The sequence below is a fragment of the Trachypithecus francoisi genome, unplaced genomic scaffold (genome assembly GCF_009764315.1).
Source record: "Trachypithecus francoisi isolate TF-2019V2 unplaced genomic scaffold, Tfra_2.0 Lachesis_group16, whole genome shotgun sequence".
Taxonomy (NCBI): domain Eukaryota; kingdom Metazoa; phylum Chordata; class Mammalia; order Primates; family Cercopithecidae; genus Trachypithecus; species Trachypithecus francoisi.
Window position 1 is genome coordinate 19,193,551 of NW_022681461.1, and position 15,654 is coordinate 19,209,204.

Here is a 15,654-nt window from a genome sequence, read left to right on the forward strand (position 1 = left end):
CTGTATAGTGACTTACACAGAGTAAGTGACAAAAAGATAGAGAAATGAATGAGCAAATCCCATATCACCAAATGCCTGTATTTTTAATGTAGAAAGGCATACCCAGTGGTACCCATGATAAACTAAAATGCCTTCGGGGGCTGGGCAGGTGAAGTAAAAAGGAGACTAAACCAACAGGGACTGGTGAAGCTAGTTAATGAGGGCATGGCAAGACACTTCTCACAATGTAAAAAAGCTCTCTTCAAAGCTAAAACAGTAAGGCAGACTTATGGTGGCCCACAGAGCTACTGGACAACATGTATGCCCTCAGGCTAAGAGCCAGTATGTTTGCTTGTTTGTTTAAGGCCACCACAGAGACAAAAGCATGGCTTTAAATGCATTTTAACCAGGGCAGGAAACAATCACCTTGAAATGCTGTGAGTCTTGAAAAGCTGCTCCATCTGTGAAATTAGGATTTTAAAAATAAATACTCCTCTCACTGGCCCAGCCCTGAGAAAAAGCCACTGTCCATTTAGAAGTCTAAACTCTCCTTTGAATAAAGTAAAACAAAATTGTTTTTATTCAAAATATATGGGAAAGTTTATATCCATAGATGTTTTCTGAGAGAAGTATGAAAGGATGCACATGAGTAAGAAGCAAACTGAAACCAAACATTTAGAGCGGGATGTGAGAAGCAATGATGAACAAGGAAATGGTAAAGAAGTTAGGAAAAAAGTAAGAATTTAGGTTAACTATTAATAATATTGACTAGTTCAAGGAGTTTCCCTTTTTTGTTTTTTTGTTTTTTTGTTTTTTTTTTGAGACGGAGTCTTGCTCTGTCGCCCAGGCTGGAGTGCAGTGGCATGATCTTGGCTCACTGCAAGCTCCGCCTCCCGGGTTCACGCCATTCTTCTGCCTCAGCCTCCTGAGTAGCTGGGACTATAGGCGCCCGTCACCACACCTGGCTAATTTTTTGTATTTTTAATAGAGACAAGGTTTCACCGTGTTAACCAGTATGGTCTCGATCTCCTGACCTCGTGATCCGCCCGCCTCGGCCTCCCAAAATGCTAGGATGACAGGCGTGAGCCACCGTGCCTGGCCAAGTTTCTTTTTTTATGGATATAAAATGGGTTATACATATCTTTGGGATATATGTGATATTTTGGTACCTACATATAATGTATAATGATCAAATCATGGTAATTGGGATATCCATCACCTCAAATATTCATTATTTTCTTTGTGTTGGGAACATTATAATTTTTCTTGCTATTTTAAAATATAGCATAAATTACTATTAACTAATTTTCCTACTGTACTATCAAATATTAGAATTTATTCCTTCTATCTAACTGTATTTTTGTACTCCTTAACCAACCGCCCATGATTCCCTCACCCCTCTTCCATTCTTAGACTCTATTAACCATCATTCTACTCTCTACCTCAATGAGATCCACTTTTTTGGCCCCAACTTATGACTGAGAACATGTGATATTTGCCTTTCAGTGCTTGACTTATTTCACTTAATACTCTCCAGTTCCATCTATGTTGCTGTAAACGACAGAATTGTATTCTTTTTATGGCTGAGTAATATTCCATTGTGTATATAGTCCACATTTTCTTATCTCTGCATCAATTGATGGGCACTTAGGTTGATTCTGCATCTTGCCTATTGTGAGTTGTGCTACTATAAACATGAGAGTGCAAATATCTCTTGGAAATACTGATTTTCTTTCTTTTGCATTGTCCACCAGTGGGACTGCTTGGTCTTATGGTAGTTTTATTTTTAGTTTTTTGAGAACCTAGGAAGTTCCTTTTTAAATAAAGTAAAACTAGATATAAGTAGTATCAAATAATGCAGGGAAAATATTGGAATTAAATTATTCTAAAGTCCTATAGTTTTCAAAGGAAAAATAGAGACACTGATGAATTTTAAGCTTCATTAAGTCTAGTATGAATAGAAGGATTTTTTCATCAAAAGAATGAAATGGTACATATAACTCCCAAATAGCAAATACTCTAAATTTGATTAATACAACCTAAGGGGGAAAAAAATTTTAAAAATAAAGCAAATGCATTTTAAATAGAGGACACAAAATAGAATGGTAGAATACATCAAAATTCTATCAATATTTGCAATAAAAGTAAATAGAACAAACTCACCAATTCATAGAAAGTGGTGCTGAGACTAGATTTTTTTTAAAATCCTGCTTTATTCAATGTAAGTCATTACCTTGGGAAGGGAGGGAAGAGACTATTGATAGGAAAAAGCACATAGGAATATTCTGAAGTGATAAAAAAAATTTCATCTTCATCTAAGTGGTGGTTAGATGGATATATCCACATTATAAAATTCAGAAAGCTTTACATTGAGATTTGCACATTTTACTATGTATACATTTTTAAAATAAATGTTATTGTTTCTGTGTAGTATGTACACATATATACATATATGCGTATATCTACATATATTGTGTGTGTATATATATGCACACACACATCATATATTTTTAAAGTTTCAAAGGAATTGAAACAATATAAAATGGATATTGAGTTGCCTGTTTCTTGTGAGATATCCTGAAAACCACACATCAAAAACACTTTAAAACGCTAAGGAAAATATTAAATAGGAAACACATGTCTTACATAAATTAAATGTTTATGAATCTCAACACAACTAATTCCTCTAAGTATTTTAGAGAAAATACACTTCTGTCGATCTCCCTTGTACAATTTTTTTTTTTAACCTCTAGCAGGTGGAAGTTGAAGAGATAAATGCAAAAATAATCACTGAGAAGTAGTACAAAGTGGTTAGTGGAAGTTAAAGTATGTGTCAGGGGAGAGCTTGCTTTGGGTAGGGAAGATCAAGGTTTGCTGCAAGGAGAAGGTGGTTTTAGAATCAAGCCATGAAATACAGCTGAGGTTATTATATGGGGCAGGTAAAGTGAAGACTAGCCATATGCGGAAGGTAAAGTAAAGACATACCAAGTAGAGGACCCCTCATGAACAAGACTGAAGAGGGAATGATAAGGGGGGGTTGGGACCAAGGGGCTTTGGGTATGGGGCAAGTTCTAAGCAGAGGGCAATGCAAGAACAAAAGAGCAAAGGTAAGACCTGTTAAGAGAGCAGCCAGGATGGAGAATAGGGAGCAATGAAGAGTAAGGGAGAGCTCCAGAAGGTTTCTAAGCAGGAGAGAAATGTAGAGTCTGCAGCAGGGTGCAGTGGCTGTGGATGGGTGTGGGGAGGTTTTCTTGGCAAATTGCCCATAGTTGACCTCAAACCTGGAAGCCTTGGTAGCAGTGGGCAGAGCCATCAGGCAAAGCCAACGTTCTCTGTTTAATTCACTTGACAATGTAGAAGACTTCAAACCTGGAAGCCTTGGGAGCAGTGGGCAGAGCCATCAGGCAAAGTCAGCTTTCTCTGTTTAACTCACTTGACAATGTAGAAGAGCAGAAAGAAAACAGGTACTGAATTCTTTTCTTTATTTTATTGTTTTGAGACAGGATATCACTCTGCCACCAAGGTTGGAGTGCAGTGCCACGATCACAGCTTCCTGCAGTCTTGACCTTCCCAGGTTCAAGCGATGCTCTCACCTCAGCCTACCAAGTAGCTGGCACTATAGGCATGTGCTATTACCCCAGGCTAATTTTTTGTCTTTTGTAGAGACAGTATCTCCATATGTTGCCCACATTGGTCTGGAACTCCTGGACTCAAGGGATCCTCCCACTTTGGCCTCCCAAAGTGTTAAGATTACAGGCGTGAGCCACCATACCCAGCCTCAGTTCTTACAAACTCTTACGTGCTGAAGTGAACATGTATGAATGTAGGGGTAATCCTCTGAGGCCAGAGATAAAGCAAGAGCAGGCATCTAAGCAAGATAAGCAAGCCCTGCAGATCAATCTATCAATCTCAAGGGTGAGCTTAGTGCTGATGCCAGATACTAGTCTCAAGAGTGAGAGCGTTGTTTCTAGGAACTTCACATTTTTGGAGCAGAAGGCGAAACCTGAGGCCTATTCCCAGGTATAGAAGTGAACTAGGGCCCGCTTTAGGAAGCTGTATCTCCAAAGGGCCACATGCACAATGGGCCAGCCCTCACACTTGTTAGGTATCCAAAAGAATCAGAAATTGAGAGCTTAAAGCGGACCTAAGGTGGGAATACCCCTAGGTCCCTGGAAGAAGTACCTATCAAACCAGCTTCAAGGTTCCAAGTAACATGAACTCACAATGAAGCCTGAAAAACTCACACAGTTAAAAAGGTGCCATCAATAAGAGCAAACAGAAACAACAATCAACAAAAGCATATCCAAAAAGCTAAATATTGGAATTGTCAACTATACATTATATTGACTGTTTAATAGGACCAAACAAATAAAAGCAAGAATTAAATCACATGATACAGTGTTCTGGGTTAAGATGGCAGATTAAAGATACATTCAATTTTGCTCCCTTCCAAAATCCAAATTATACTGCCCAAACCTTAAAAATCTAAGGAACAAGTAGCACCACCTACTTCTGGAACTGAAGGCTGGGAGTCTGGAAGGCTATAAGGAAAAGGACTGTGTGAAACCTTTTTGATAATCATTCAGATTCTAGATCCTCCACTTCCTCTCCATACCAATGGGTAACTACTTTTTACTGACCTGGCAAAGGTCCCCATGCTTATTGACCTTGTACAATGAAAGGTTTCTGCACTGGGGTTGAGGTCAGAATGGTTAAGGGCCCAGGTACTGTACCAGATGTTTGTAAATTATTTATGATATGATGTAGCTGATGTAACTGAGCCCCTCGGCCTCCTTTCCAGTATCAATCCCCGGAAAATTGGCAGCCAGACCCTTATCTAATAGACGGGGGATTAGGAGATAATTCTTTGGGAACATGACCTACCCAGAGGAAAGACCTAAAGAAAATGACATCGGGAGGTCCATAGCAAACAATCCACCAGATAACCACTTGTGTGATGCTCAGAGTCAGTTAAGTTCCATTTCCCACCTGCTTGGAGCCTCTAATTTACTTTTTAGCATCATCATGAGCAAGCAGCCAAGAATTACCGGGGATCAAAAATAACCTTTAAAATGGAAGAAAAAGGCTAAAATAAATAAACAAAAATAACATAGAGGAAGGTAGACTTTGCAGGGAAAAATAAAGTTTAAAAACCATCATCAGTGTCCTTAAAGAGATAAGAGAACCTATTGAATCCATGAAATGAAAAGATGCTCTAACAAATCAAAAGCAGCATCATCAGAAGAATTTGTAAAACTTCATATACTGGAGGAAAAAGAGTTAATACCTAATTAGACTGGTCTTACATTGTAATTTTTTCTTGAGGAACTTGAAACTTTAAAATTTACAGATTCTTAAAACTCAAAGAGAAAGAGGTTTGTATCCAATTCCATAGATGTAAAGTCTGAAGAAGATCATAAAAATGATTAACTGCGTCCTGATTTGCCTTGGACAGTTCCTGATACATTATATGAACACTCTACTGTTGTGGCACCCCAGTGCGAACAGTGATGGTCACTGTAGGGCCTATCCAAGTCATGGCCACTGTCCCTCAATCAGAGTTGAAGCTCTCTTACCTTTAGTATAACTTGTAATCATAGGATTTGACTCTTTCATAATGATGCCCTTTATAAGTTATCAACTAAACAATGAAAATGACAGTCTCAAATTATAAAACCCACAATACAGAGTCTCAAACTCAAAACAGGTTGTCTCAAAAGAACTAATATTTACCTTAGAAAAATAAATACCGTAGTTTGCCTTTTACTACATACAGGTGAAAGTCACGTGCACTGGAAACCATGACAATATCACTGCTCTGTTATCACATAGTGCAAACCATGTGCCAATTCTAATGGCTAAGATGTCCTAGAGACACTTTTTGTACAATTCATCTTACTTGACTCCATAATGAAAGAGAAAAGAGGACAAGAAGGGAAAAGTGAAGGGGGAGGAGAAAAGCTGTGAAGTTCTCATTCATTTTCTTAATCAGAAGTATTGACTTCAAGTCTCCGTTCAACATAACCCTAGCCAGTAGACACAGAACTTCTTATTGCTCCTAGCTTACAGACAGGAAAGCGGAGATTCAGAGACCGGATGAATTTACCAAAATCACACCACTAATATGCTAGAATACAAAAACGCACCACTGATTATTTGATTCTAGATACTGCATTCCAACGACAGCCCCTTTCTTAAGTTTTTTTTTTTTTTTTAAAGGGAATTTGGAAGACCTAGCTACTGCTAAAAGTCACTGCCAAGACTGTTCCAAGTTCTTTCCAGCAACGCTACCAGCATCCTTGGGTTATGGGTGCTTAGGCAAATCAACAGAGAGCTGCACGTAATCAGTTTCTCCATTCAATAACAATTATAAAAATATTAGCTAACATCTTTTTTTAAACATAAATGGCATGGTACACAAAGAAGTTACTCATACAGTATTTGTCAATTAAATGCTTTCATTCAGTGTTTATAATCCTATTTCAATGTAGCAAGGACAATTTTAGAATTTGGGTGTTGCTCCATTTGGGCTTCGCTCTGTTTGAACATAAAAGGCTTTCAGGTTTTTCTCGTCTCATTCTCCTATCAGAGAGGGCCTGCTCATCCCTCCCCGGGAGAGCAGGACCATTCTGAACGGAGATTCTTAGCATAACTAGTATCATGGGATATGCACCGCACCTTAGGGCAGAGGAGGGAACTTTTCTTGAGCAAGCTCAACAAGTTTGCCCCCCATTGTGTCCACGCTGAGTCACCTCCATAATTCCTTCCAGCTCAGCATCTGTTAGAAAGTCAAAACCCTGTTCTTACACATAATCCCACCAAGACTCATTCAAACACAAATTTGAGAAGTGATTAAATATTACCCTTTGAAAAGGTTGCACAGTGAAACACAACATGAAGAGTTCATCGTGTGGCTTCCTTCAGTCAATCGACTTGAAAGGCAGTCATTAGAATTACCAGTCACTCTACCAGGTTCTGGGGTCTCCTCTGTAATGGCACAAAATGGTGTTTCTCCCTAGGTGTGCTGTGCTGTCATTACTGATTTTACCTCTTCTTGGTTCATTCTGGAACTTTTCTTACCTTCTTTTTTCTAGTAACAGGCATGACCAGTCATACTCTACCCTCCATTTCTTCCCTTACGCCATCAGTGATTGGTGTGGGATATGGGCGTGTGATATTAGCATGATCCTGACTGTATAAACAATCTGAAGATAATAAACTGTTTCCATCTAAGTTATTAAATGGGACCATTGTAGCCTGGAGCTCCAGTGACCATCTCTCCTGGCCACATCAAGGAAGGTTATCTACAGAACAGGAAAAGGAGCCAAAACATATATATTGATGTGCTTGGGCTGCTACAAAAAAATACTAGAGGCTAGATTGCTTAAACAACAGGGATTTATTTCTCATAGTTCTGGTGGCTGGCAAGTCCAAGATCAAGGTGCCAGCAATGTAGATTTAATTCTGAGGCCTCTTCTCTGGCTTATAGGCAATGGCTATCTCTCTCAGATCTTACCTGATCTCCTTGTAAGAAAGAAAGCTCTCTGGTGTCTCTTCTTATAAGGACACTAATCCTATGGATCAAGGTTCCACTCTTGTGGCCTCATTTAACCTTAATTACTTCCTTAGTGATCACATCTCCAAATACAGTCACCCTAGAGGATAGAGCTTTAGCATATGAATTGCGAGCGGGGAGGACACAAATGTTCAGTCCATAGCAATATATCAAGTCAGATCCTGGCACAGATGAGAGACACCACACAGTTAGGCTTCATGTCCATGGCCCCAGGCCCCATGACCAAATCATTCTGAGTAAGTCTTTCACGTCTGTGTGCCACTTTGGTATTTTTCCCAGTCATATGAGCAGAATCATTCTTTTTTTTATTATAAAATCATTCATTTTATACCCAAGCTATTTTTGGCTTGGTTTCTGCTGGTGGCAACTAAAAACTTCCTAATTAATACATTGAATATATTGACAATCAGAATATAAAACCTCCAAACAAGAAATATGAGGACATTGGCTTCGTTGAACAAACACCATCTTGCACAAGGGAAAGAATGGGCCTAGCCAGGAAAAGCATTACCCAAGACCCATCCTCATAGTTGGTAGCAATCCTTGGTGAAGTTAAAACTCTCAACATCACTTTCCATATGAGACAGAAAAGTCAATGTTCTCTAGCTTCACCTTCCTCCAAAGCAACAATTAACGGAGTCTGATTTAGGAGTCAGAAACACCCAACTTCAAATCCTGGACCTGCTTCTTACTGTGTGATGTCAGTTACTCACTCAACGTCTCTGAACCTCACCCTCCAGAACAATGAAAATAATAGCACCTATCTCACTAGTACGGTGTGAGAAGAAATGAGAGAATGTATGTGAAGAGCCCACCCTTGTGACCAGCACATAGAAATCACTCAAGAGAAGCTGGTTCCTCTTTGTGCAGATATACAGATTTCACCAAATCTGACATCAATCAAGACTGGGCAGGAACTGCAGCATTTCTGTTTCCCTTGCCTGCACCTCAAATCTCTCTGTGGGAAATTGCAGGCCTGCAAATATTCGTGGGGTTCACGAGCAGAGGCCAGACAGGCCTTGGAACAATAGCCTTTTTCATTCTCCTGCTAGAGAGTCCTGGGGCTCCATTCAGAACCTTTCACCCCAGTCTCTGTAAGCCAAGTCTAAATTCAATTACTGTGAAATTAACTAAGCATTAAACAAAAAATCCCAACCTGGAAGTCGTCACTGCTAATTAACTGGTTTCCACTCACTGCTGCTGCCTTTCAGCGGTCGGCTGACAAGGAGAGCTGTCAAGAACTTGCCCGCGGGGTGGGCTTGAGCTGCCGTGACTTGATTTGAACTGGCAAGGCACAGCAAGCTAATATCAGAGCCCGCTTTAGGCATCCCACGTGACATTGGAGGGGCACTCACAGAGTGAGTAAGGCAGTGGATACACAGACTGGCCCAGACACAGAACAGAGACAGGATGCGGCAAGGTGGGGGGTGTCAAAAAGGAAGGTGATGTCCCTGAAAGCAAGTGGGGTACAGAAGTGATGAGTTACGCTGTGAATGGGCTGCTTTTCAGCACGATAGCCTCATCCTGGTAGATTCATTATCTTGTCTTATAGCAAGAACACCATACATATTGGATGGATGGATGGATGGATGGATGGATGGATGGATGGATGGATAGATGGGTAGATGGTTGAATGGATACATTTTGGCAGTCAATGGGTTCTGAAATTCTCCCAGGTTCTTGTTGTTCCAAGTGAACAAATTCCAGACTGTTACTGCAGAACCTTGCCCCCTCTCTACCCACCTTGCTCAAAAGAACAAACAAGGAAACAATTACCACCCAACAGTTATCCTGTGTTGTTCTGTGGCACATTTCTAGGGCTGTGGGCTGCGGGTTGTACCTGTTCAATTCTTTTGTGTCCTCTTCTGTGGGAAGGAAAGAGGTTGAATAAAAACTTTCAGGTCAGAGTGATGATGGTACAAAGCCAGCATCATAAACGGGGAGCCGGAAGTGGGTGTCTTCACCTTTTGATTCACCTCTTCCTGTTTTCTTCCCCTTTCAAGCCAAGGGTTGAACAACTTATTAATTTCTAATGACTAAATGTCATTGTGCTAATACATGGTAACAACAGTGACATTTCTAGAATTAGTTTGCATGTCTGGAGTGATACTCGGTGATAGCCAAAGAATCTACAAAAGTGTATCAAGGGCTGTATTTGAAAGATGAAGTGAGTCTGGTCTAAAATTAGCTGAGGCAGCACCAGGAAATATCTGTGGAAATAGGAGCTCCATGTATACGAGCCTTTGTTCACTTTGGAGGTGAGGGGCTCAGGCCTTCCCTGCCCAGAGTTGCCCTGCTAACCAGCTCTCCAGTATTTAACAAGCCCAGGCCAGGATCTGAATGGATGTCCTCAGGGGGAGCATCCTCTGAGAGGCAGGAGGATATGAATGGCTCCTCAACTCCTCATATCAGAGCTTCTGCCCTTCTAAAGCTGGGCAGTGGTCCCCGTCAGCAGGATGCCTGCTCTGTAACAATGCCATGAATCTTCTCAAATCAAGGCCCTTCTGTCTCAGAAATTGGCTTGCAGCCCCAGATGTGTCTTCTGACTCATAACGTTTATTAATTGAGTGCTGATGTGTAAATACCCAGAGGCTTCACCTCTGTCTCCAACATTCAACTAGGTACCCAACATCTCTTGAAAACTGAGAGATTTGGTTAACACTAGCCCTACAGTCCTCTGGCCACAGCAGCTGCCTCCTGAAGGAGGATCATGGACTCTCCACATCGCCAGTCTCTGCCTCTTATTGTCTAATTTTGCACTGGCTGCACCCATTTCTATTTCCTGCCAGACTCTGGCAGTCACCTGAGTTTGTGGCTCCAGGCTTATGAATCTCTCTGCACAAAAATCTCTGAGAGCCAAGTTTGAAGTACCGGTTTCCAAGTGAAAAGTAAATAAAGTACAAGGCTTCTCTGCCACAAGTTTCACTACCATCTCTTTGTCACTCGTGGGGCCATCTTTCCTATCCTATGATATTCACACCTAGCTCAGGGGGCATCTTCGTCAGCTCAGGTAGCTATAATAAAATACTATAGATTGAGTGGCTTAACAACAAACATTTATTTCCCACAGTTCTGCAGGCTGAGATGTCCAAGATCAGAGTAATACTATGGCTGGATTCTGGTGAGAGGCTCTCTTCCAGGTTCCAGATAGCTGAGTTCTTATATCCTCACATGGTGAGAAAAGAGCAAGATGGTGGGAAAAGAGCTCTCTGCAGTCCCTTTAATAAGGGCACTCATCCCATTCATGGAGGCTTCATCCTCATGACCAAATCACCTCTCAAAGGCCCCACCTCCTAATACTAACACACTGGCAACCAGAATTTCAATATTTGGATTAGAGGGAGGACACAATCAATCCATACCAGTGGGAACTTAGAAAAATTAAATTACATTTATATTCGGAAACTACCCACTGAAGTGCCTACTATATATTACAAACAGGTGCTGAATAAATATTAGTTCTCTTCTTTTTCATAGGAAATGGGGCTGGGTCTTCAATACTCTGGGAGTTTTTGTTTGTTTTTTCAGCTTCCCTCTTGACCCACCCAGAAGAGTGATTGTATATAAATTAATTTATTCAAACAGCGGCCAGTTCCACTTCACAGTTTACTCCCATTTGTTCTCATTCCTTGGTCTTGAGTTTCTTCCCCCTTTCCTGTTATGTTTTCCTTTTTTCTCTACTGCATTTAGCATCAGATCCTCTCTCTGTTACTGTGCAGATGAAGGGTTACAAACTTAAAGACCTTCAGCGTTCAAATAGGCCATGAAAATGTGTGAAATTCCTGAGCTTAAGATGACAGTATGGCCTATAGTCATCTGGATCAAGCCATAGTCTGAAGTCAGTCGCATATGACAAGGAAGGAAGGAAGGAAGGAAGGAAGGAAGGAAGGAAGGAAAGAAGGAAAGAAGGAAAGAAGGAAAGAAGGAAAGAAGGAAAGAGGAAAGAAGGAAAGAAGGAAGAAAGAAGGAAAGAGGGAGGGAGGGAGGGAAGGAGGGAGGGAGGGAGGGAGGGAGGGAAGGAAGGAAAGAAGGAAGGAAAGAAAGAAGGAAAGAAGGAAGGAAAGAAGGCTGCCTGGCTGGCTGTTCTGAACAAACTAGTTTGTTGCTGGATTGGACTAGTGGCCACCAGTTTGCAAAGAGTATTTTAGCCATTCCAACATAAAATCTAGGTTTCAATCCAGAGTCTAGATGAGTTGATTTCCAAGCTTTTTATTTTTGCATTCAGATTAGTAAATTATATTTAGTCTGAGTCCCATTATATGAACCTGTGTTCATTTATAAAGTAAATTCATTTACCACTGTATTAATAAATTCTGAACATTGTAAAACAAATACAAGGACACCAAATGCCACAGACAATCTGATGCATCACTTGGATCCCTCTTTCGAGACCAAAAGGCTTGTTCCCTCAGCTGCTAGAGAGAGCCTCCTTGCCCAAGATCAAATCCTATCCCAGTGGCCACTTGCAGGAGTATAAAGGGCTAGTGCCCTGTTAGAATTTGAGGGCTCATGAGAACTCTGAAAAACTTTCCCTGCTTCAGATCTTTCTGTGGGTCAATGGAGGTGTTTACTCTAACAGAACCACAACCAACATCTCCCTCCTCTCTCCACCAGTCCTTCTTCCTTTATGCACTCCAATTACACTTCCTCTACAGGTGTTGATCCTGACGGTGCTTCCTAATGAATTCCCCACTTACTAAGCTCTATCTCAAAGTCTACTTCCTGAAACTAGATACTTAGAAGTTCTAATATGTCCCCTCTCCCCACAGGGCACTATCTTACAGACATTTTCAGTTATTCTTATATCACTTTGGAGAACAATGGTCTAAGCCAGTGCTGCCTGATAGAATGCTCTGGAATGATAGAAATGTCCAAAATGGCAGCCACTAGCCAACACGTGGTTATTGAGCACTTCGATGTGATTAGTTTAAATAAGGAAGTAAACTTTTTAAAATATTTTATTTTAATTTAAATTTAAATAGCCACATGTGACTAGGAATGACAAGTATAGGAATAAGCTACCTGTATCCCACATGGGCAGATTTAAAGGGTCCAGAGTTGTTATTACTCCTCTTTTTCATTTTGAGAAAGTAAGTGTGCAGTAATGAATATAATATATACACAGGGAGTCATTTAATTTAATCATTATATGTTGTTAAAAAAAAAAAAAAAAACCTTCATCCCCATGTCAGATAAAATATTCAGTAGCATCCCAGACTGCTTCTTTGAGCTACAGACAGTCTTTGTGATTTAGCCAGGGCAAGTGCTCAAGGGGCAGAGACAAGACCTGCCATCTGCTCTGGTTGGATCAGTTCAGTTCTGAGGTAAGTGAACATTCCCCAATCAAACAGGTTTTTTGCACAAATGCTAAGCTTCCATTTAAGAGATCTGACCAAGAATCTGCATCTCCTACCCTGGAAAAATGCTGCTGCTCAACCCTAGCAAAATTGCACAGAAATTTATTCATCAGTGACAGCCTAATAATGTGGTGGGTTCCAGGGATAGAAGGAATCCAAATCCAATTGCCTTATGATTCTAAAGGGAGACGTACCTAAGCAAGGTAAACCCGAAGAAAACAGTTCCGTTTCCATGAGAGGCACTTCCTCATCTCTCCTTCCACAGCCCCTTTTTCCTGTTTGAAATAATTTCCCAGGCTGTGATTATCAGAAGCAAATGGGAGATGCATTCAGACCTAGGAGACAGCAGATACCACCGTGCCCTGGGAGCTGGTGGAGTGGTTTGAAGTGTTAATGCATTATCCACTCCTCTGGAGAAAGGTTAAAGTTTGGGCTTGAATCACAAGTGAAAATGAGGTTGGTGGCTGGGTTGTTGCCCCTCATGGACATTTATCCACAGTATTGAAGCCTGGCCCAGCTGGTGGTCTCAGTTCATCAAAGCAGCAAGGCAAGAGAAAAGGGGGGTTAGAAGCCCAGAGTGCTTTAGAAGTGGAACACTGGCTCACTTTCCCTTAAAATGACAATTAAGCCATGCGTGAGTAAAAATTCTTCTCCTAGGGAGCAAGCAAATCACAAGTTTTGCCCTTTCCTTTTCCAAAATGGCCTTGCCTCTGATGTGCCTGTGCCTCTGTGCATGATGACCCTAGTCTGCAGTGCTCTTTCTTCCTTCTTCCTTGAGCTAACTTGAACTTACTAACCAAAATTCAGCTCCTCCTCATGCTTTCATTCAACAAAGAGTTCTTGGGTGCCTTCTGTGAGCCAAGGCATGCTATGATTCGACATACATTTCTTGGACACAGCCATATAGAGGTCAGACACAGTCCCTGCTCTCATGGAGATTATTATCTGTCACGAAAGATAGACGCTAATAAAAGCACTGTGAAGGAGGACAGTAGGATGCGATGAGAAGATACAAGGAAGACCTGAGCAAGTCCAGGGCTTCACAGAAGCTTGGTTAGGGAAGAAATTCTTAAGCTGGTGCTCACTGTGATCCATTTATCTAACCTGAGGCTCAATCCACCTCAGTGTTGATCAGTATCCTGTGCAGACCTTCATTATAGCATTTACTGTTGTATCATCACATCTTCTAGTACTGAGATTGTCTATTCCCTTCTCTGCATTGCAGCTGTCTATTTATATATGTGGTTGTCATATGATTGCCCACAAACATCCTATTTCTCCTTCCCTCTGGGCACATTTTAGGATTGGGCGTTCCGTGCTCCCTTGGGTATAGTCTTTTGACTTGCTTAAGCCAATAAAATGCAAGCAAAAATGACACGTGTCTCTTCTGGGCAGAGCTTTGAAAGTAAGTGTGCAATTGGCTGTGGTCCTTTTCCACACAGGTGCAGGGATCCTGTGGGGATTACATGGTAGATGAAGCTTCCAAAAGCCTGAGTCCCCAGGTACCTAAGGGACAAAGCCCCATCACTGAATTTTCTTGAATGTGAAGTATGAATATGAAATAAATGTTGGTCATGTTAAACCACTGAGATTTGGAAGGGTTGTTTGTCTATTTTTGTCAATAATAGGCAACCTCGTCTGATTGACTATTACAATATGTTAGCCCCCCTCAGGATTGGGAGGTCCTATAAAATAAGAGGTACTCATATACCTTTGTATCACCAGTGCCTAGCACTTGGTACATACTCAGTAAATGTTTGTTGAATTAATGTCGAAGTATACTTAGACTGTTTTTAAAATTCAGCCTAATGGAAACTCAGCTCAGATGTTATCTTTAAAAATGGTGAAACTGGACCGGGTGCGGTGGCTCACGCCTGTAATCCCAGCACTTTGGGAAGCCGAGGCGGGAGGATCACGAGGTCAGGAGATAGAGACCATCCTGGCTAACACGGTGACACCCCATCTCTACTAAAAATACAAAAAAATTAGCTGGGTGTGGTGGCGGGCATAGTCCCAGCTACTCGGGAGGCTGAGGCAGGAGAATGGCATGAACCCAGGAGGCGGAGCTTGCAGTGAGTAGAGATCATGCCACTGCACTCCAGCCTGGGCGACAGAGCAAGACTTCATCTCAAAAAAAGAAAAAAAAAAAAAAAGGTGAAATTGTCAGAAACTGGATCACTGCAGACAGCTAAGATAGGAAATGATTGTTGTGGAATCCGTGGAAGCAATGTCATTGAATGTGACATAGATCGCATAGCATATGCTATGATACACAATAATGTTTATGCAAGTAATTCACTTATTTGCTCAGAATGCTGACTTGCATTGAATACAGATAAGAGCAAAGTAAAAAAAAGTTTAATGATGTCATGGATCACATCCATTATTTTTGTAATTGCATCTCTATCCAACTGACACTAGAGAGAATTAGCTTCATATTCACAAACCAGGGAGAAGGATAAGTAATTAGGGGAAGAACCAATTCCCCAAAGGTTTTAAATTTGGAATCTACTCAATTACTTCCCCCTTGAAAACTATATCCATTATTTGAAAGCACTTTTCAAGTTTCTGAGTCATCCTATTTATAATACTTTATCTTCAATTACTTTTCTCATTGTATCTTTCATGGAATACATTTCCAATTTCCTACTTAATTCCCTGTCTACACCCTTGAGTATCCCAGGCTAGTCATTTAAGGGTTGGAACATATGTAAAGTAACAATGCAATGCAATATTCCCCCA